The following is a 20,394-nucleotide window of genomic DNA, read 5'->3' as shown; positions in this document are numbered from 1 at the left end:
CCTCCCAAGTGCTGGGATTAAGGGCGTGCCCCACTACTGCTCGGCTTCTGCTCTGGCTTGCTCTGACCTCAAGGCAACTTTATTGACATACAAATAAAATCACATTTCAATACAAGTAAAATATCACTATAGCATATTGCATTTGTTTGATTAAGTAAATTTAACCTGGGGTCAGCAGGCTGCGTCAGCAACTAGCTGACAGGAAGTGGTAGGAGGAACTATGTGTAGTGAGGGTTCTTCAGTGGGCAGAGCAGGACGCCCTGTTTTGGGGGAGATGCAAGCTAGAAGAGAAGGTTAGCTATTCGGCCTCTCTGAGCTAGCAGGATTTCACCTCAACCTTTGAATCCTGAGTTCTACAGAAGGACAGAAATTTAGATAAAGTTTCCTTTAGCAGCCATCGTAGAACCAGTGTCTGAAGGAACAAAATTCCCACCTGACTGTGGCCCTTGCAGTCAAACTGCTGCTGGTAGCTGCGGAGTTGCAACTGTCTGTTGTGACAGCAATTGCTTAAGGTGCAGTCACTGTATTGAATGCAGAACAACAGCGTACAACTAACAAGGAAAATTAAAATTTAATTCCCTCCACCACTTATGTCAAGCCTTTGGCTACTTTAGAAATCTCTAGCACTTCACCAACATCATGCCATGAACATTTGAAGTCCTTCCCAGCTTTGGCATCAATTATTTTGGTTTTGATATTCTTAGCTGCTCACAAACCTTGACAATTTTGTCTCTGCTTGGTCCTGGGGCTAATCATCAGAACTGTGCACTCCTCTGATCCCTTGGCTTTCATCTTCCCTACATCCTCTTATTCTCAACCCGTGAACCAATTCCCAGATCACCAAGGCTCACATAGATACAGTCATCAAAGTATTCTCTTAGTGCTGCAAGGAAAAACACGAGAACTGGAGCCTTGTTGTGACTTCCCATCTAAGTGATTGACACCAACATAATGTGCATTGGATTTATCTCAAACATACTAATAAAAAAATCACAAAATATCACACTACCACTTCAGACCTCCTTAGAATGCCTTCCTTGAATATTGTATCCTTAATACCAGACTTTAGTAAGTGCCTGTAGACACAGCAGCCGTTTCAATTTGGAATGATTTTCCTGTACATGTATACCTATGCTACATGTTTATTTACATATTAACATATAACTGTTTACAACAGTTATCTCATCTCTCAGCAGGAGTTTTCAACTGAGAGAGAACCCAAATCCCAGAATGGCCATTTCCTGGTGTTAAGATTCAGACTAGCCTGACATCCAACATCCTCTCGTCTAAAAGGGAGTGGAGGGCAACAAGATGGCTAACATGGAAAAGCACCTGGTACAAAGCCCAGTCCCCAGGACCCAACCAGTGGGAGGAGAGGACTGACTCCTGTACATCATCCTCTGAGCTCCACAAATGCACCATGGCTGGAGCGTACACGCACATGCATACACACACAAAACAAATAATTAAAAATAAATAGATAAACTAAAATGGACATGGTAGCATCACTTTAGAGGGGGTTTTTAAGAATTAACTAGCAATGAGAATGAAGAATGCTGAATGGTCCCAAAAGTGACAAGGATATTTGTCTGTTTTTATTATTGTGTTAAGGCTGCTGTTATTTTTATCAAAGACAGAATTATTTTCTAAATAAAATGTCTGGATTAGATGTGTTATAATCATAAATACAAAATCATATTTTATCTTTCAATGAAAACAAATTCCATGATTTTTAAGCTGTCTGTGAAAATGAGTTTTAAAAAAATTATAAACACATGGTTTCACAACCTATCAAAAACACAACTCACATCACTTTCAACTAGTCCTATAAACTCTGACGTACCCTGTCTAGCACATGCAAATGAAAAGAGGTCACAGGAACCCACAGGGCCAAAGTGTTCAAGACACACATTGTATTATCAATGCCTGCACTTAGTAAGGGCCTGTCTGTAACAAAAATTTACAGAGGATTAGTGGCTCATATACAAATTCATACATGTGTCCATATATGCTGAAATAACTCAAGGCTCCATGAAACAATTTTAAGTGCATATATTGTAAGCCACCTATATGGTAGTAGAATTTGTTGAAAGGATGCTACCATCTAAACAGAAGTCCATTAAAGTCTACACCAAACCAGGTGCTGGTGTGAACACTGCAGTGCTTTTAAGGGAATCATTATGCCCTCAGCTTCCCAGCTTTCTTCTGTTCTGACAGAATTCTGTGATACACTGAAGAGATTCTCGTGTGTGTTCTAATCTTGACCCTCAGTGTGGTAGGATTTGGAGGCAAGGGCTTTGGGAAGTGAGAAAGTACACAGATAATATAGCACCTCAGTCAAAGAAGCCCCATGGAGCCTCCTCAGCCTCCTGCTGCCCGTCAGCTAACACAGAGAAGGTGGCTGCTATGTCTGCAGAACTTGACTCTGACCTCAGACCTCCAGCCTCCACAGAAATGAATAGCAAATCCCATTGCTTCGTAACCATTCAGGCAGTGGTCCCGTGTTATACCAACCCAAACTAGCCCAAGCTAGTCCAGACAGGTTATCCATGTGTAAAAGTTCAGTCAGGATAGAAAAATCAGGTTCAGTTAATCCAGTGACCAAACTCAGATAGCTCATAAACCTAGATGAAGTGACATTGTGCTTAGAGATATCTCCCATCTCTGTGACTCTGTTTCTGAATACACTTCATAGTAAGAAACAGCATCATGACCAAAGTGACTGTGGCGTGAAATAGGGGATGGAAGTATGTGCTTGAATGATTCGCTTCATTCAGGTTCACATGGGTTGACAAATTTAAAAAACAGGTAATAGCTCTTGATACAAACAGACTAGTGTATGATTAAGTATAAGATCAAATTTAATTTATGGCATTATTGAATGTGCTAACTTATTCAACTAAATACCAGCACATCATCAAAGTTTTAGTCATGAAACAAAAGGAGCACATTTTCGAGTACTCTGCCTTGGGTTTAGTTAAAAGTGAAAGCCCTGTCTCGCTGTAACCATGAAGGGCTTTGCATGTAACTATGAGGAAGCCACAAGCATAACCAGGGATAGTTTAGTTCAGAGCATTCAATTTAGTCAGCAAAGAAAAAAACCGCACTGTGAGCAGGGGTTCTGCCAGGGTCTGGCAAGCACTCCCCATGGCAGTCTATGCCAGGAGAATAAAAGAGCAAATATTGGTTTCTGTTATGCAAACAAGTCATGCTCCTCTGTTCTACAAGTTGAACTAATGGGAAAGTTGACAGCCCTTGGTACTGGGGGAGGGGTATCCCCAGAGATGAGACATGCTCTCATTTCAAGCTGACTGAGCTTGATGAGTGCATTCTGTTAAAGTGAGCTGCACCAGATATCAGAGGGAGGGTCTGGCAATTATCACATCCCAGATAGACCCTTCAATAGATCCTTATAGATACTTAGATAGACCCTTACATGGACCCCTTAAATAGAACTATAGACAGATCCCAAAATGGCCCCTAGAAGGACCCTCGGATGGTCCCTTAAAAGGACCCTTTGATAGGATCATGTTCTTCAGTGTGCTCAAGAATCTTCTAGTGTAGACAAAGCCTGTGTGTAATGAGTGAAGAAGGAAAGGAAGCAAACTCCATCATTTATTCAGATCTCCCCATATACTCAATTCACCTTAAAGAAACACGATTAATATGCTCAAGGCATCACGCTTAGTGCCTAGACATACTGTATGATGAATGGCTCCTAAAATGAGTTCTAAACACAAAGCAATATTGTGAGACTACCATTTCCATAAAGCCAAACCACAGTCTTCCTAAGTTCTGAAATATTAAAATACTTGCTTTTCCTGATTTGTACTACCTATAACATTAGATACTGTTCAATGCAAAATGCAATTTACAAATGTTACATTAAAACAATGCTGGCACAGAACAACCTCCATTTATAATTCTTCAAAAACAAACAAACAAACAAACATTGCCCTAAGCACAACAGTCTGAAATAACCGAACACTTGAGCAGTTTAACTGCCAAGACAGCTGTCTGAAATATTAATCTCAAGTGTAAAATTCTGTATTAGATATCTAAATTTAAATGAATGAAAACAAAATAAGTGTTATCTGAAATAAGTACAAAATATGAATTACATAATGCAGTATAGAATTAGCATAGCACACTTAATTTTTAAATACCATATTCCTGGAATATCCAAAGCAAATATTTAATATCATATTCATAACATGTAAGTCATTAAAAATGCAGTTTCCTACCAGAAATTTTATCCTCCTCACAAAATTGGCTTGAATGTGTTGCTGTGTACAACTGAATCAATTTCACACTTACTCACAGCCCTGTCTCTGGGAGGTGGTCCATTCATCGGTTTGATGTTGCCATAGCAACCCTGCAGCATGGTTACACGCCAGCTAAGCTCTACTGGTTGAGTCCTAGTATTGGGCAAACCACATCTGAACCCACAGTACTGTGTCTTCCTAGCTCTGGGCCCTTTAACGCTTATTCCTTACCTTAAACACGAAGAAAGGAAATCAAACAGTAGCTCCTGATTTTGGAAAGCATATTTTAGGTGCACACATAAAATATCTGTAAGGTCCTACAAAAAGGAATCTGAGCTAACTTGAATTGCTGTTGTGATGGATGATTGAATATCCAGCCAGTGTGTGCTTTCAAATAAAAGGCTGTTTAAGAGCAACGGCTTTGAGTCCTCGTCCTGGAAACTTTAGTGATAAAATACCTTGTTTCTCTCAAAGAATCTCACTGGCCTTGTGATCATCAGTTTGTATTAGTGTTCTAATTGGCATTCTGACACAAAGGAAGAGGCTTAAAACACTCAAGTTTAGCTTCTCCCAAGTCAGGCTGCCCGAAGTGCAAACTCTGCTGTCTGCAGGAACCCACATCCTCCTCCAGCAACCTTTGGGGTAGGGTTGTGCCTGCTGTGGATGCCTGTGGCTGCCAGCCTAACTGTTCCTTTGCTCAAAGGTGTATCCCTCCCATCTCTGGCTCTGTCTTTGCATTTCCTTCCCTCTCTGCTCTTTTCAGGACTCTAGTCCTGCTGGGTTGTAGCCATCCCTAGTGTCCTCATCTTCCCTTGATGACATGTGAAAAACCTATTTCCACAGGTCCACATAGGTCTTGGGATTAAGAACTCAGTATTTTTCAGGAAAGCCACTTCAACTCTTTACCATGCCATTAATAAAACATAAGCAGTAAAGGCGAACCAGGTAGTCGGTCAGCTCTGCCTCATGCATCCACCAGGAAAGGAAGACACAGTACTAAAGAGTACTCACTCACACATGAGCAGTGACACAATGTTAGATGTGGGTACATACCCAGGGATTGGGCATATTGTGCCTTCCTAGGAGTTTGAGCTGCCCCCTCACAGACAAACTCACTGAGAAGATCATGAGGGATCTACCAGACACACAACATCAAAATACCTTCCAACCAAAAGCATCAACCAGAGATGAAAAGGACAGAAACATTAAACACAGACTCCAGGGCCATGATCTTGCAGCTTGTGGGCAATCATCTCATCTGTGTCATCCTAATTTAGCACCTAAATGAGTATGTTCTCATTGTGAGCTCCATGTATGCTTGATGTAGGTATAGTCATTGAGACAATAGCTTATTGAGAGTGTGGACAGGGGCAGCCAGGAGTCTGTCCTCCAGTGGAAGCACCATGTGTCACTGGCCTAAGACTTTTTATCCTGGGTATCTTTCTTCCTACCCACATTGGCATGAGTAGTGTTGCAGGGCTGAGGTGGGGGATGGCCTTTCCGCCTGCTCATAGCCTCTCCTCTCAAGGTTGACTTAGCAAGGTTCCTCCTGCCTCTTGTTATGTGTTTTTGCATCAGGATTGCTTTGCTGAAGACAGTGTCCATAAGAAAACCACAGTAAGCTTAGTGTGCTTAGAGTGTGAGTGTTACCTGAGCTATGAACAACTTGATCAAAGAAGACATGAACAAAACTATAAAACACTTTTCCTATTATGATGTTCAACCCTGGTTATTAACTTACCAGGATCTAGAGTCACCCAGGAGACAAGCCTCTTGGTTATGGCAGTGAAGGGTAATTAAGGTGGGAAGGCCCCTCTAACTAAAGGCATCTGTGGAATAAATAAAAAGGATAAAGTGAGGTGATTCCCAGCATTCAGCACCCTGTCCTTCCCGACAGAAGACACTGTGTGACCAGTAGTCTCAGGCTTCTGCTGACATCTTGGATTCTCCTCCAAACTATAAGCCACAATAGAGCCTTTCTTCCGTAAGTCACTTTGTCAGTGTGTTTTGGCATGGCAACAAGAGTGTAAGTGGAGCCAATCCTGGACTAAACCTGCCATGCGGTGCTTAGGCTCGCAGGAGGAATGTGGGAGCATTTGGAGCTGGGCCGTCAAGGCTCTGGAATGCTATAATCAGGATGCCAAGAGAAATGCCGCAGACATCTAGTGCATAAAGGTTCTGAGAAGAACAAGGACTCTGTCATGACCCAGGCTGGAAGTAACTCTTGCTATATTCCAGGGAGGAATCAGGTTCCATTACATCCTTGTCTTTAGAAGTTGCCCGAGGAGGAATTAAAGAGTAATGCACTAATTTCTTTGGTTGGGGAAATTTCAGGTTGGAATTGAGTCTGGGGCATGACAGGTGCTCAGTAATCAACAGGTAAGAAAAATGTCGAGCTTTGTGAGGTGCTGTGCCAGCAAATTTAAAATGCCAGGAAGGTGTGTGAGCGGGTAAAGACTCGCTCTACTTCACCGAGTCAATAGAAAAGGCAAGATCTCACCTGCCAAATCTGTGAAACACAAACTCATCTGAAAGGAAAGAGGCAGGAATATGAACACCGAAAGAGTTCCTAGTCTGAAGAGTAACTATCTGATAAGTCTGAAAGAATTTCCCCAGGGTCAAGAGAAAAGCTGCTGCAACCATGGCCTACAGGAGTCAGGCTCCATCCCAAGCTCATAGCAGAATGTGACAGTATGGTCTACATTGTACTGATCTTATAGGCAAGAAAGATGCAAGATTAATGGAATCACCAAGCCCTGTACCACAGATCCTAAGAGCCAGGGAATGTGTGGCATGGTTGGATTCCAGACTGAGGCCCTGAGAGTTCACATAAAACCTAAGTTGCACAGAGACCTCAGGTTGTTGGCATTCCAGGCCCAGGAGGTGTCCACTAAGGAAACTACAAGCATGGGGGTGAAGTATGCCCAAGAGAGCAGCTGTATGTGCTACAGAAGCCAAGCTAGATGCCAGATGAGTGAGGCTGCCCAATACTGTTGGAGTGCAGACGGTTCTACCAAGAGTCCCAGATGCCAGACATGGAGTGTAGTATTTGCTGTTTGCCTTGCTGCATTTCAGTCTGCTCTGTCCCAATCTTCCCTTAACATGCCCCAATCCCTCCCATTTGGAGTGAGAGTGTTTATTCTCTCCTGTTGTGTGTTGGATTTTCCTTTTGTAACCTTACATGAATTGACAGGTGGATTTCTTGAGTTTCAGATGAGACCTGGATTTTAGGACTTATACTACTTGGAACCATGGAAGACTATAGTGACTTTTGAAGTAAAGCTGTATTTTGTTTTATGAGATGGCCATGACCCAGTGGGAAAAAGGTTGGGGGTAAGGGGCTATAGATTGAATGTGAAATATATTTAGTGTTCAGTTTAAAAGGGTGTGACTGTGTTCAAGGTGGGGCCTTGAGAGGTGATTGGATTGTGAGGGTTCTGACTTCATGAGTACATCAATCCACCGATAGTTTCACGGCTAAACAAGAGACTGAAAGGTAGTAGAAAGTTTAGGAGAGAGAACCTGGTTTAGCGAAAGTAGACTATGGAGGAACGATACACCTTGTTGGGTGCGTATGTTGTCCCAGCCTTTCTTTCTCTTTGATTCTTGGCTGCAATGAGATGACTGGTTACCACTACACACTGCCCACCATCATGTACTTCCTAATGCCACATGCCTAGAAGCAATGCCGTCATCTTACCATGGACTAAAAACTCTGATGTCATAAACCCCAAATAAACCTTGCTTGATTTATGTCAAGTGGTTCATCACAGAGGTGGAAGAACTAACACAGTCAGTGAGCTAGTATAGAGTTCACAGAGGATGAGCAGAGATGAGATGTCAAAGAGATCAGGAAGGTTGCCACGTACACATGGAAAAGGTATCGAGGGGCAGGCAGTGTGCTCCATATCAGTCTGAGGGAACAAGAGGTGAGGACACAGCTGGGTGGATGGATGTGTCTGAGTCTTAGAAGACTGGGTGAGAGGTGTAGATTAGGACATTAGTAGGTGAGGTTGCAACAGAGAATCCAGGGAACAGATGATCTTGCTCAGGTTAGCTGTGTGCTAAGAACACAGAAGCTGGTTCCTCTAGAACCCCAATGTGAAGAAAATCATGGAGGAGTTGAGGATGGGAGCAACATAAAGCAGAGGCAGGAATTGAAGGACAGTGTGATATGGTGCTGTGAATGGGAATCCAGAGAAGACATAAAAATGCAGAGCATTCAGCACCAAGGGCTCCAAACTGTGATGTTTGTCAAACACAGAATGTACTACAGCCATTTTCAACCAAACACCACCATGCTTGTGGATACAGAATACCTCTGAGATGAACTCTAGCAAAGTAACATTGTTAACAACAGGGAGAAGAAGGCAGCAGGACATTTCTCCAAAAGGAACTAATTCACTTTCAAGTATTACAGATACTCAATATTTTTAATAAAAGATCAACTTCAGTCATGGGAGATCACTTCTGGTAAGCACAGTAATAACAAAGACAAATGGGAGTTATTATTATTTCCCTCTTCCAGCTCCATTCCAGGCAAACTCAGGCATCATCTCATCAACGAATCTCAAACTGCTGGAACCGACTTTTATTTGACTTCATTAAATGTCATGACAGGGTACAAATGACAGCTTTGACATCCACTGCCAGTCCTTCTATTTTTGATCTTGTGTGTACTCCAGCAGGTCGGAGGAAAACTATTTTTACAATTTCTCTAAAGAACAAAAGCGTCCAGATTCGGGACGCAGTGGAGCGAGTCTGTGTCGCTTGCAGGTAATTTGATGGCATTTGCCAGCATGCACGCTCCGTGTTCTAGCCACAAGTGGCTTTTGAGTAAAAGTCTAACACCTACAAGGTGGCTCTGAACTACCAGGCAACAGAAAGACGGGCTCTTTCTGAGAGCCCGTGGCTGCCAAAAGGCTGATGCCTTGGAAAGAAGAGCAATGCCAAGCAGCAGATGGGTGAGGACTCTTGTCGTCAGTGGCTAAACTGTCTCTGAGACCCACTGTTTCTTCACACGCTCCACTTCTTCTAGCCAATTGGCCATCCAGCCCCAGGATACAAAGGCAGTGTGAAGGAGGGCTGGCCAGCTGGCCCCATCTACATGGCAAAGAGAGGACGGAGTGGACGGAGGTTCAACTGCACAGGAGCGCACGAAAGACTCAAGTGGAAAGTCTTATCCACCCAGGGGCCAGGGCCTCTGCAGCACTGTGCAATCCCAAAAAGTGTGATTCAATGTCACACGACTCTGAGTTACTGCCAAAATTAGTATCTATTCTAAATCAAATTTACTGGGGAAATGTTAACCTTTAGTCTCTTTGAAATGTCTTCTAGCATAAAGATAAATCAGCTTTAGGGTATTTTCCATCTTATGTGTGTCCACTATTCTGTACTCTGAAATTAGAATCCACTCTACCCACCTTGTTTTTTCTTTTCCCAAATTCCCCTGACCCACAGATGCTTCCTTCTGCTTATGACTAAGGACTCTGTCACTTACACACACACACACACACACACACACACACACACACACACACACACACGAGAAGTATAAGTGCTCAGCCTATACCCTAGGCTGTCACTTGGCTTACGACTCCAGTGTTTAGTGACTGACATTACATGTGGATAGAACATGGGGAAACAGAGGCCAGAGACATAGGCAGGCTCCCCCAGGCCCTCCTAGGAAGTCAGACTCTCAGTTTCTACAGCTGCCAGGTAATATTGAAAGACACTCATTCATCAGGGTTGAGGGACTACCAAAAGCCACTATCATATCCCCCAAGAACTTCCAAGTTTCAATTTCTACTATAGAGGCTATTTTCTCATCGCTAAGTGCAACAGGTATAATATATAATAGAGAGAGAGGAGTACATTTCCAATCCCTGTAGGCAGAAATTAAAAACTGTGATGCATTCCTGAGAGACATAAAAGGATGCTTGGAAGCTGTTACCATATTCTGTGACGGGAATTTGGACACCGCAAATCCTCAACAGCTCTAAATAGCCATTTTAAATGTTTTTATGTTAGCACAATTTGATCATGCTGAAATGGATTTGGGAGGTGAATAGTAAGGAGAGAGAGTAATCTTCATATTTATGGTAACTTACTGATCAAATGTATTTTGAGTTTTATCACATGACACATGCTATTCAAAGGGCTGGGGTCCATATGAGCAAAATAAACAAATTTCTCATGCTTTGAAGGAGAGACAAAGAGCATAAATTAATGAACAAACTCCATTTTAGTGTTTTGAAAAACAATATATATCAAAGGTGTGATATATCTCTCTATATATCACACACTGTGCTACAGGAATTTTGGTACCACGAACTCCCTACAATATTCCATGTACCTTTATGATATTCTAAAAGCATGGACTTACTTACAAATTATTACTTACATAGCAGTGTAAAACACAATTAAGACTGTGTTACATGGAATATAACTATATAATATATGCACATATAATATTTTTGTATATTATAGAATATATAAATTATCAAAATCACAAAGGATGAATCCATACAAGCTTAGGTCAGGTTTCTGGACTGAATAGAATTTTCTTATATATTAGATGATTGCAAGGCTGAGAAGTACTAAAGTGTCTAGTTGGAATGTTTATTTTCTTATTCAGAGTTGTAGACTGATAGATATGTAAGTGCAGCAACACCTATCAGAATTTACAGAGCCATGTATTTGGCGATGTGTGTCTCTCAGACAGAGCTGTGAATCCACCGGCAAGGCCAGGATACTATGTGAGGGGAAAGCAAAGTCTGACCAGACTGAACCAGTTGACAAAAAATAAATTGGAACCAATAAGCAAACACAGTACCTTATCATTTCATCTCTGCAAGAAGAAAGATGGATATTCTGGGACATTTGTAACCAACACAAGCAGCCATTTAATACCCTGGATTCTATTACTACGTGTGTGTAGCAAAAGGCGAGCACTGTCATGGGGTAAGTTATTCTGATGGATTACCCTTGCAAACGTCTTCTGCTAAATGAAATGAATCACTGCTGATGAAGTGTGTGGATGTGAGCATGCACACGTGCACAATGGCCCATTCACACAGCCATCTTAAAGATTACCAGCAATGAAAGCTGAATATTTGAAATTGTAGTTACTTTTAAATGAGATTGTGATAGCACATGGCAATAAAGTACAATTACAACAGTCTGAATAATGTCATTTGGTAAGAAAGGCACTTGTAGGTTTCTATAGATATAAACTACTTCAGACATCAAATACCACCCTTCCTTCACCATTAACATTACCATGATTGACACCAACTATTGTGGAATATTATTTTAACTATGTGAGGATGTGTTACATTTGTTTCTGTTGCCTTTGTTAGGAATGTAAAGGTGTGTTACATTTGTTTGTGCTGTATTTGTTTAATTATGTAAAGATGTGTTGCATTTTTTTCACCTTGCCTGTCTAGGGCACCTGATTGTTCTAATAAAAAGCTGAATGGCCAATAGCTGGGCAGAGGGACAGGTGGGTTTGGCAAGCAGAGAGAATAAGTGGGAGGAGAAATCTAGGCTTGGAGAATGAGAGAGAGGAATAAAGAGAACCTGGGAGAAAGAGAGGGACAGGCCCTGGGCCAGAAGACAGCAGAAAAGTAAGAAATAAAAGAAAAGAAAAGAAAGAAAGAAAGGTAAAAAGCCCTGACTCAAAATGTAGCTAAAGAAAAACAGATTAAAATAAGAGCTAAGCTAAGTCCAAACATTCGAAACTAAGAACAAGTCTCTGTGTCACAATTTGCGAGCTGGTTGGTGGGCTAAAAGAAAGTCTGCTACAATCAAGAACACAGGACTGTCACGTCAGCATCATCTTCACCATATTCCAACCCATGTGCCTACCATGATCAGCAACATCACAACCACCACTATCACAATGCTACCATCATTGCCATCACCATTATCACCTCCAACATTACCATTACCATCACCAGCACCATTACCATCATCAGCACCACCTGAGAGTCACTCTGCATCATCACTACTCTCTTCCATCTCACCATGCCTACCATCATAGTCAAAACCATCATAATCACTATTACCACCACTGTCAGCACAGTCATCATCACATCACCACCACCACCACCACCACCACCACCACCACCACCACCACCACGATCGTCACCACCATCAACACCACCACTACCATCGTGACCATCCTCACCACCATCATATGCAGCTGCAGCAGGACACCCAGTGAATTTACACACTGATTTATGTATTTTTAATACGTCTTGTTTTTCTCAAAACCAACTTGCAAAGCAAAACCAGCTTTTCTTTCACATATGAAGAAAGTGTAAGCTGAGAGGAACTAGCTTTGAGGAGATGACCCTACCAACAGTTCATGCTACAAGTTAACAAACCGGCTCTTTACCCGACCCTCATTCATGACCAGAATCTTTCCTCCTGACTGCTGTGTCTTGGTAAGGACAACTCAATGTTTTAGAGCCAATGAGAATGTAGATGGCAAGCTCAGAAGAGCCTTCCAGAGTAGAAAAGGAAATAGGGCTGTAGTCACCGCTCAGCGCACACTGGAGATCTCTTTTCCTACATCCACCCAGCCACAGCCCTACTCTATCAGTCCTGAGACCTCACTCACCTGGACCTTTCCATGGAGAGCTTTACACAGACTGTGGCCAACCTCATTACAGTCCCCTTATGCCATCCCACCCACATCACAGGGACCCCCGCCCCACCCCACCCACATCACAGGGACCCCCGTCCCATCCCACCCACATCACAGTGACCCCCGTCCCTTCCCACCCACATCACAGTGACCCCCGTCCCATCCCACCCACATCACAGGGACCCCCGCCCCATCCCACCCACATCACAGTGACCCCCGCCCCATCCCACCCACATCACAGTGACCCCTGTCCCTTCCCACCCACATCACAGGGACCCCCGCCCCACCCCACCCACATCACAGGGACCCCCATCCCATCCCACCCACATCACAGGGACCCCCGCCCCACCCCACCCACATCACAGTGACCCCCGCCCCATCCCACCCACATCACAGTGACCCCCGTCCCTTCCCACCCACATCACAGGGACCCCCGCCCCACCCCACCCACATCACAGGGACCCCCGCCCCACCCCACCCACATCACAGGGACCCCCATCCCATCCCACCCACATCACAGTGACCCCTGCCCCATCCCACCCACATCACAGTGACCCCCATCCCATCCCACCCACATCACAGGGACCCCCATCCCATCCCACCCACATCACAGGGACCCCCGCCCCACCCCACCCACATCACAGGGACCCCCGCCCCATCCCACCCACATCACAGTGACCGCCGTCCCATCCCACCCACATCACAGGGACCCCTGCCCCATCCCACCCACATCACAGGGACCCCCGCCCCATCCCACCCACATCACAGTGACCCCCATCCCACCCCACCCACATCACAGTGACCCCCATCCCACCCCACCCACATCACAGTGACCGCCATCCCATCCCACCCACATCACAGGGACCCCTATCCCATCCCACCCACATCACAGTGACCCCCGTCCCATCCCACCCACATCACAGTGACCCCCGCCCCATCCCACCCACATCACAGTGACCCCCGTCCCATCCCACCCACATCGCAGTGACCCCCGTCCCATCCCACCCACATCGCAGTGACCCCCGTCCCATCCCACCCACATCGCAGTGACCCCCGTCCCATCCCACCCACATCGCAGGGACCCCCGCCCCACCCCACCCACATCACAGGGACCCCGCCCCACCCCACCCACATCACAGTGACCCCCGTCCCATCCCACCCACATCACAGTGACCCCCATCCCATCCTGCTCACATCACAGTGACCCCTGTCCCATCCCACCCACATCACAGTGTCCCTTGCCTCATCCTGCCTGCTAATTTCATCTCTCTTGGATGACTAATATCTTGGAGTATGTTTGCTTATAGCTGTGGCAGTACATTGGGCTGTACTTTAAATGACATAGTAAAGATTTGACAAATTGATGAATGTCCATAAAGGTTTATATAGAAAAGGAAAAGGGTGCTTTGCTGCACAGATTGCTCTCAAAGCCAGTGGGATCTTCAGCTTGCTCAGTAACACAACACCAGGAGCTTGAAAACAACCAAGGCAGAAACTAGATGTACTCTGAGAGCCCACAGGTGCTGGCACTAAAGGTGCAGCATGGACACTGCTCTGAAGACACAGGTAGATAAACAACAGGCTCAAGATTCAACAGTACTGCATGGGTTCCAAGCCATGCTACGGCTCACTAACAAGGACTGTGAGAAGTTCTGTCTCCTGTCTCCTGCTTTCTTCTGGAGGATGAATATGGATACCAGCAGCAACTTATCCAATTCTTATGGGTTTTTGTTCAGAGACCATGAAATAAGCTCTGACAGGTGCATGACACAGAAAAAAAATGTCCTCTTTAATTATAATAAGAAATGAGGGTTAGGGATTTAGCTCACTGGTAGAGCGCTTGCCTAGCAAGTGCAAGGCCCTGGGTTCAGTCCTCAGCTTAAAAAAAGGAAAGGAAGGAAGGAAGGAAGGAAGGAAGGAAGGAAGGAAGGAAGGAAGAAAGAAAGAAAGAAAGAAAGAAAGAAAGAAAGAAAGAAAGAAAGAAAGAAAGAAAGATGAGACAGGAGGCATACACCCAAGGTCTCTCTGTTTTCAGGACTTCCTCTTTTGTGTTGATTCAAGAGTGGGAGGACTAAGGACAGCAGAAGATGCCACTCTGGTGGGTAGTTCTCTCCTCTTTTGAGTTGTGTGTATATGACAAAGATAAGAGGAGAGAAATACATAGAGGTTGTCTTAAGAAATCATTATTTTCTCCATTGGAGTCCCACAGCAGCATCTCACACCATAAAGGTCTTAGGACTGTTGTTAAGGTCATCTTGGACTTGTCCAACCTGCTTAAAAAATAACTACCATGGAAGTGCTTATTTTCACACAAGTTCTGAACAGACATAGTGTCCATCCAGTTATAACCAGAAACCAACAGAAAGGGGCCAGGTGCCTCTGGGATCCGGTGCTTGGGAGGCGCATTGGAGTCTTGAGCAACAATGGCAACTTCTGTGTAGAGTTCTGGTCACCGTCCTACAGCCATGTGCAGCTACCTCTAACCCCACATATATCTGTACCAGAGCTGGAGTTCTGGAAGCTGCCCATGTATGTGCGGAAAACAGCTGCACAGGACACGAGGAGAGGATGCCCCAGCCAATGGTCCCAGCCCACACACAGAGGCGCTGACTTGGTGGCCCTCACACAAAGTGAGAAAATGCTACAGATGTGGTACCCATGTCTCAAACTGGTCCTTACAGGAGTGATGAATCAGTGGTCTCTAGAGAAACGCTGGGATGTAGATATCTTCACAGACACTGCCAGGTGTCTCCATGGAGACCTTGACTTAGCTATTTCCACTGAAGCCATGAGTTAGGTACACTCACAGAAACGATGATGAATCCTCAGAAGCCGGAGTTCATCCAGTCAGCTAGTTCCCCAGACTATGATAAATAATCTCTTTATCCTTCTTACAAACTCATTTGATAATTTTATAGAGAAAAGGTTTGTATATGTTATATTGAACTATGCTTTTGATCTATGCAGGTTAGCAAACATATTAGGCTTAAATGAAATAATTGTTTCATGAAAAACAAAACAATATTTGATTATTAAGATGCAGGTGTTTTTTTTTCTTGTTTTCTCCTGTTATCCAGTATATTGTGATAATTGATAATCATTCTCCCTCTAGTATTATGAGGAATGTCCCAACAGCTAGCTACCATTTCTATAGCAGCATTTACTTAAACATCAATGTATTTTTACTTCTGGGAAATATATGTAAGATTTCAAATCAAGGGCCAATCCCAAGAACAAATTTGTGCTTTTAACACCTTTCAAAAAACACTTCAGAATTTAAGGCACTAAAGGAAGTCATAGAAACAAAAAGTAGCAATCTTTTGTTAAGAATAATTATCATAATGGAATTTCAATATCTAAAGCCTGATTAGTATAGATCAGTTTCACAGTAGACTGGAGTTTTTATAGTAAAATGTTTAAAAGATTAAAAGAAATATTAAAAGAATTTGTGTTGAACATTGTGATGTATCAAAAATTCCATATGCAATATTGTTTGCATACATGTTTATTCTGCTATCCCTAAAATACATGCATAATAGATGTTTATTATGTCAATGATTTAGTAACATTCTTATAAAGCCATTGTTATGGGAGATATGTTTATTTGTTTACTTTTTTCCCAATTTTTGTTCTGAATAATATTGTGGTGACTAGCCAATGCTGAGGATTCTCCAGGGCTGCTGACAAATTTCTGAATGACAGGCATTCAATAGAGGCCAAGTCTCCTGTGAAACACCTGGCCTCCCTGACCACATTACAGGGCATCAACCTGGTTCTGTCTGGAGACTGACCTCACCTAAGCACATCTCCACATCTCCCAGACTTCAAATTTGACACCGAGCTTGAACACTCATCAATGAAGTTTCAAATTTTGTAACATTTTGGAAATTAAAATTTTCCTTCATTCTTATGAATAAATAGAACCTAAATGTTTATTTTTAATTCCAAGTCCATATTGGGGATATGTATACAGGAGGGCCGGTGCCCACTTAGGCCAGAAGAGGGCACAGGATGCTACCTAGATGGAGTTTCAGGTTGTAAGATGCTCTGTATGAGTGCTAGGAACCTGACTCAGGCTTTCTATAAGAGTGACAAAGAGGATATCATCTTCCCACCCTTTACAGAAGTGAACCTTTGACAATCTCACATTCCATGTGGTTTCCTCCTTGCAATAGGTCCTGCCACTCAAACCCCAGAACCACTCAGGGTTTTTGGAGCATTCCACCTCAAGTGCTATGTTGGAGAAGAACACTGTGTCCATTCCCTCACTTTGCAAAAGGGCTACAGAATACTAGTTTGATACAACATAACATCCATACCAATGATGTCACTCAAACTTCATTTCACACATTGATTGTTGTTTCTGCCAGTCCTGCTGGGCACTGCAGGGCTGACTGCATGGATGAGTATGAGGCCAAATTTCTTCCTTCTTGTTCTCTTCACACAGTCCAGGTTGTTCACACTTAGCCGCTAGTGACCTCGGAAAAGTGATGAACCCTCTAACTTAAGTGTAAAAGCAGGCTGGTGTCGGGCTTTGCATTTCCCAGCCCTGTCCTTATGAAGGCCCTCTGAGGACACACACTTCTCTATCCACAGCATTATTAACTTTTAGTTGGCAAACACTAGTTGTGCAATCTTGGTGTGTGCTATTACCATCTTGCGGTGACACAAATGATTGCACACTTTGTCCAGTTCACACCTCTTCTGCACACCATGAGAAATGCACAAGTGTGAGGCCAGAGAAAAGAGGAGGATACACATGCATCCTATCCTTCCATGCATCCAGTAACAAAAGACAAAACAAAATATTGATCCTTTTTTAAAAAATTAGCTTCTTGAGGTTTGCAACCAGCATCCCCTTTTCTGTGGACAGAGCAACTCCAAACATCAATTATTGCTCACTTCTAGACCTGAGCTTCATGGATCTCCAACAGTTGACTAGTTAATTAAATATCGTAATGGAATCACAGATTAGTTCTTTGCTCATAACTATGCATTAATAAACCCATTTTTCAATGCAGGGAATGTCTGCATACAGCCACTGTTATATTACACAAGTCCAGCATTCCACTCACTTTTTGACAGATCATAAGTTATTTGGCCCCCTGGGAGGGCAGACCATCAATTTTCAGTTTCGTGTCTGGATGAACTCTGGAGTTTAATTCATAGTTTGGGCCTCTCATCATTCACCTGCTCTGGGGATGAAATGCCTGCTCTCCAAGACCTGGGACCTGAACCGGAGGAGCCAGCACATTGTCGCTTACCCATGAAGTGTGGACTATCACTGCTTCTCAGTATGCTCTGGTGAAGGCTTCTGAGGTTTGTAAAATAATGTAATCTTCACCAAACAAATACTGAACACAAGTGTTTGTGCATTGTGTAAATTATTAACATTAAAAAGGGTATCTACCGTTGACAGACAAATTCTGGTCGGATTTCTTTTGACTCAAATACAGAGCATGAAACATTGGAAAGTAATTTTTCTGATAAATGACATCTCCAGAACCATTATTACCTTTTAAATCCAATAGTGCAGCAAGAAAGGGGCAGAACTGTGGGCAAGAGGTACAGGGGAGGGTTCTGTGGGCAGCAGGACAAAGCAGAGGGGTCCAGGGCATAAACAGTAAGGCAAAGCAGAGATGCATGGGAAGTGAGAAATGGGCACAGCAGAGGGACCCAGGGTGTGAGCATCAAATGAGGTAGAGAGAGACACAGGGTGTGAAAACCAGGGCACAGTGGAGAGGCACAGGGTGTGAGCACCAGGGCACAGTGGAGAGGCAAATGGTATGGGCAACAGGTCAAGGCAGAGGGGCACAAGATGTGAGAAGCTGGGCAAGGCAGGGAGGCACAGGATGTGGATATCAGGGTACAGCAGACAAGCATGGAGTTTAGGTAGAAGCAGCAGACTCATCTCAGCAGGACTTATTGAAATCCCTTCAGGAACATACATGCCCCTTTCTCTCTCTGAGTGGAATATTCTTACAGTCATCAGAGGAGAGATCCAAGTTTAGGACCAGTGTCTGCCTGGCATAGCACAAACACCTTTGTTTTGATAGAAGGTATGAGAGGCTTTCCATCATTCCACATATTGAGTTTGATAGTCTGGCCTTGGAGCTGAGCATGAAAGGTGAGAAAGCATCTTTTAGTCATAGAAGACAGTGAGGCAAGACCACCACCTCAGTAGTGGCTCATCCTAACTCCTGAAGGCTATGTTTCAAACTCCCTTACTCTCTTCTCCCTCCTGACATCAGAGTCAATGCAAGGCTGAGCTCCAGTGATGAAGAATCAGAATTTACTGCATCCACAATAATGCCAGGACACCCCACTTTCCTCTTCCCTCTCAATATGCTCTGGATTTGGACTCCCTTCCTCACACAAAACAACCATGACCTTTCTCCTGCCAATGCTACCAACACAAATTAATTGCCTGAAAGAATGATCCTTGCCAATTTCAACTTCAATTCTGCTTCCCAAAGCACCAGCCTCCCTGTGCTCTCCCTAATTTCTTGGCTATGTTTCGTCTCTCTGCTTCCATCATCTCCATCCCGTGTGTATTTTATCCTTGGGTCATACTTTGTGTTCTCTCCATGACACTCTGCATTACTCTATCCTTTCGGATTAATATGTGGGGCTGTAAATAAGATGTGGAGTCTAGACAAGAAACCCCAAACTTATTTCTAGTAACACAATTTGTAGCAATAAACTGTTGGGATTTATTTGGGGTTCCATTCCATTCGGTCCTTCTCAGTCTCTTTATCAGAAGAAAATGCCAGTTTCAGATTTTAAATACTCCATTTCATTTGTGTAAGTGTACTTTAGGGCCGTCAATCATTCATTCACACATATGACAGCGAAAGTGAGAAGTAAACAAATGCCCCAAAGCTAGTTGATAGTACAGCTAAACTTCCTTGCCATTAGCTCTTCCTTACATGATTTATAAGAAGTCAGGCTGACTCATTTGTTCTCCAGATTTTTCATTATTAAACAATTAACCAAGTAGCCTGTTCATTTTTCTTCTCTGTGGAGAAAGCAGAGGTCCCTATCACAGCCTGCTATAATTGCTGGTGCTATTCCGACCCGATTCTGACTTTACCACATGTCAATGCCACTTCCACCCTGAGCTGGCGGCTGTCCCCAGTAACAATGTCTCCAAACTGTCTTTTCTCCCTAGCCTCAGCAATCACGTGCTCCTGCTGGGAAATTCTGGATCGGTAGCTGGCAAACTAAACCCTGAGCTGTGACAAAGGTTTTGTGAGTAGCACTGAGATTGCTGGCCATGGAGGGTAAAACAAGGCTGTGGCGATCGCTAGGCTCAGGTGGCCTGAATGAGACAAGGTTAGAGCCAATAAGAAGGACTTACATTTGACCTACACCACACATTCTGCTGGCATTGTTCTTAGAACACGTGGTACCTGGCAATGTGCCCAAAGCTTACACAAATAAAACACACACGTGCACACACATTAATGTGGAGTT

At 43.7% G+C, this 20,394-nt stretch overlaps 1 protein-coding gene across 2 annotated transcripts in view; it reads right to left on the bottom strand.

Moving 5' to 3' along the window:
* The window catches only part of Myo16 (myosin XVI), a 473,339-nt gene that overhangs the window by 420,182 nt on the left and 32,763 nt on the right, over nucleotides 1-20,394 (bottom strand). The window contains exon 2 of one of the 2 annotated variants that reach the window (XM_036166674.1): nucleotides 6,007-6,094. The exons of the other annotated variant lie outside the window; for it this stretch is intronic. The gene's annotated coding sequence lies outside the window, so the exon portion shown is untranslated. The remainder of the gene's footprint in view (nucleotides 1-6,006; nucleotides 6,095-20,394) is intronic. 2 annotated transcript variants of the gene reach the window in all.

Source organism: Onychomys torridus, chromosome 17 (genome assembly GCF_903995425.1).
Source record: "Onychomys torridus chromosome 17, mOncTor1.1, whole genome shotgun sequence".
Taxonomy (NCBI): Eukaryota; Metazoa; Chordata; class Mammalia; order Rodentia; family Cricetidae; genus Onychomys; species Onychomys torridus.
This window is presented reverse-complemented; position numbering and strand designations above follow the sequence as displayed.